General features: G+C 30.3%; 1 long non-coding RNA gene across 2 annotated transcripts; it reads left to right on the forward strand.

Annotated features, from left to right (window-relative positions):
* Positions 1–420: 420 nt before the first annotated feature.
* LOC124895486 lies at positions 421–1,132 on the forward strand. 2 transcript variants are annotated; one of them, XR_007051751.1, is made up of 3 exons: positions 421–557; positions 641–734; positions 803–1,132. It is a non-coding gene; the product is annotated as an uncharacterized LOC124895486 (long non-coding RNA). The 2 variants fall into 2 exon arrangements; XR_007051752.1 differs by having other exon boundaries at positions 421–553.
* The last annotated feature ends 2,094 nt before the right edge of the window (positions 1,133–3,226 follow it).

Genomic DNA, 3,226 nt, shown 5'->3' on the forward strand with positions numbered 1-3,226 from the left:
AAAAGCCTAACTAATAAGTTGTATCTCAAATAATAATTTTATTCTTATCGTATGTCTGTGGGTGCGTCCTTGGAGGATCACCTATCTGTCATTAAGAAAATTGACTCTGATTTAGAGACTATGGAGGTTAAGTATGATAATGAAGATTTAGGGTTGATTCTGTTATGTTTGCTGCCTACATTATACTCGACCTTTGGGGATACGATTTTATATAGTCGTGATAACCTGACGATAGATTATTTTTTTAAAAAATTAATAGGGATTTCATTATTAAATAAAATGTTAAAATTACATATATTGGGCCAATCCAATCCAAATTAAAGAAATTGCACTTGATCCCTTAAAATAGCCCAAACCCAATTCATTAGATATATAAATACAAATACTAGGGTTTCCTAAATCTGCTTCTTTCCATTTTCATATTTTGCTCTCCTTTTCAGTGAAAATCGCTAGCTGCTCCTTTTCTGAATCATTAAATTTTGAATCTTTTGCTTTGGATTATCAATTGTTTGCCTTTTACCCGTTGCTTCATCTTGATTCTCAGATATCAAAAGTAGGTAAATCCCTTTCAGCTGCTTTGAATCTTTAATTTTCAGCTCATTTTCATTGTTCCTTTGTTGATTGGGGCTACTTTGATTAGACATCAGCTGAATTCATATGTGAATGGGATTTGTTGAGATTTTTGGTACTGATTCGATGGGTATCCAGATCCCTAGTTCATCTTGCATATCCAAGTATGTACTGAAAACTTATGCTTGCCCTTTCCTTCTTCTTCTGAATTGACCATATATCCGTCTTGTAGGTATCGAAGATATAGAGATGAATGGATTCTCTGAACCCCAAACAGTTGTACCCAAAGTTGACACCTAGGTGTACTCAAACATAACTAACCATTGACCCTCCATTATTGTTAAAAATCTATTTTGTATGTTGAAGTTGTACAAGTTAGGAATAACTTTCTGTGTGGCTCTATGAAATGTAAAATTTGACATAACTGCTTGCTTGATGATAGTATCATCTTCATCCCCAAACTTCCCTAACTTCCCTTTCTCGATGTAACTCGAATATATGGACATTGTATTTTGTCACTATTTAAGATTCTCCTTGCTTTACTATCTAGCTGTTTAAATGAAGTAAATTTGAAATTTCCTCCATCTATTGCTAGATTTGCACAGTAATCTGCTAGTTGATTACCTTCCCTCATTATATGCATGAATTTAACCTCCTTTGTTTGCAATAATGTGATAACCTGCTATTTAATATCTAGCATACTATATGGGCATTGTCACTTATTAGTCAATACTTTTAACAAAACCATCAAATCTATTTGAATGATGATATTATTAAAATTTGATTGACTACAATGAATAATTTCCCTAAGAATAGCTTGTACCTCAGTTTCACTATTAGTTAAATCCTCCATTATTGCTCCTTTTGCCTGTATTAGATTTCCTCTTTCATCCCTTAAATAGTATGCCCATGAGCTAATTCCTAGGTTACCCCTAGAAGCTCCATCTGTGTTATACTTTATCCATCCTCTCTCTAGAAATTTCCCCTCCACCTTTGTGAACTTAATCTGCATTATTCTACTTTCCAATTCTCTCTGAATATCTGGCCACTTAGAAGGGAAAACCTATTTTGGATTCCTCACAACAATTAATAATCTAATATTTCTAGTGATATTGAAAATTACTTTATGAGTAGACCAGTTTTTCCCTTCATGTTTTGACATGTTCCTTTTTTTCCATAACTATCATAGTATTATTCTAAGAATAGCTTGATAGTATGCTTTTGCTCTGCCACGATCAATTGTACTCCACCAATTTAGAATTAACTCCCTTAGACTATGTCTATTCAAATTAATACCTGCAAAAGAAGAAAAATAGGGTCAGGTCCTGTTAGCAGTAATAGATCTGAGAAACATATGTAAAAGTGTTTCTTGATCCCGAATAGTGCAATACCAACATCTTGTAGGGCCCTCTAAACCCCATCTTGTCATGTTTTCCTCTGCTGTAATTTTTCATCTCCACATCAGAAAGACCATCTTGAAAGGCAAGCCTTTGACCCATATATTCTTGTATAAACCATTTACTTCCTCCCTCTATCTTATGTAATTTTATGTTGATCTTACTGTAAAGTTACCTGCTGGTTCTAATTTCCATATAGGACTGTCTTTCTCCTCAATATTGGTGGGTATTCTGATATTCTGAATAATGTGGTCCACCACCTCAGTAGGAAATAATTGAGTAATATCATGCATCTTCCACTGTCCCTCATTAATTAGATCCTGCATATGTTGATACTCCATTTCTCCCTCTCCTATACTTTCCTGCATATTATACAAATCCCCTTCCTTAATCCAATTATCCAACCAAATATTGGAATTACCTTTTTTGATCCTCCAATATATTTGATGTTCCACTAGGTCCCTTGCTTAAAGCATTTTCTTCCATACCTGTGAGCCTATTCCTAGTTTCCATATCACTTCATTAGGATGTAATCTCTTAGGGGTCATTTGGTTTTAAAACTAGTTATATCGGGATTAGTTATGCTGGGATAAGTTATGATGGGATAAGTTATATTGAGATTAGTTATGCTGGGATTAGTTATGCTGGGATTATTTTTTATTGAGTGTTTGGTTTGTTGTATTCAAAGTAATATGCATGGTATACTTTCTAGGAATAAATTAATTGATTACCAAAATACCCTCCATCTTATTTAACTATATCTATATGAATATATATATATTTCTTTTTACGCTTTAAATATTCATTCTTAAAATTTTTTATTACTTTTTAGAGAAATTAAAATATATAAATAAACATAATTTCTATATTTTACAACCATTTTGAACGGTAAACTGTTCAAAGTTTATTTATTTTTGAATATATTATATGTTAATTAAACATAATTTATGTGTGTGTGAGAATATATTACGTTATATATATGTTATATATAATTAAATTATATATAATTAAGCATAATTAACATAATTAAACATAATATATTATAATTAAATATATTAACATAATATATTTATAATTAAACATAATTAACGTATATATATTCATAATATATTCATAATATTATACGTAATATATACGTTATATATTACATAATTATGTTATATATTATGTGTATATTATATTCATAATTAATGAATATATTATACGTTAATAAAACATAATTTATGAATATATAATTTATATATATTTATGAATATATT

Source organism: Capsicum annuum, unplaced genomic scaffold (genome assembly GCF_002878395.1).
Source record: "Capsicum annuum cultivar UCD-10X-F1 unplaced genomic scaffold, UCD10Xv1.1 ctg82540, whole genome shotgun sequence".
Classification (NCBI taxonomy): Eukaryota; Viridiplantae; Streptophyta; class Magnoliopsida; order Solanales; family Solanaceae; genus Capsicum; species Capsicum annuum.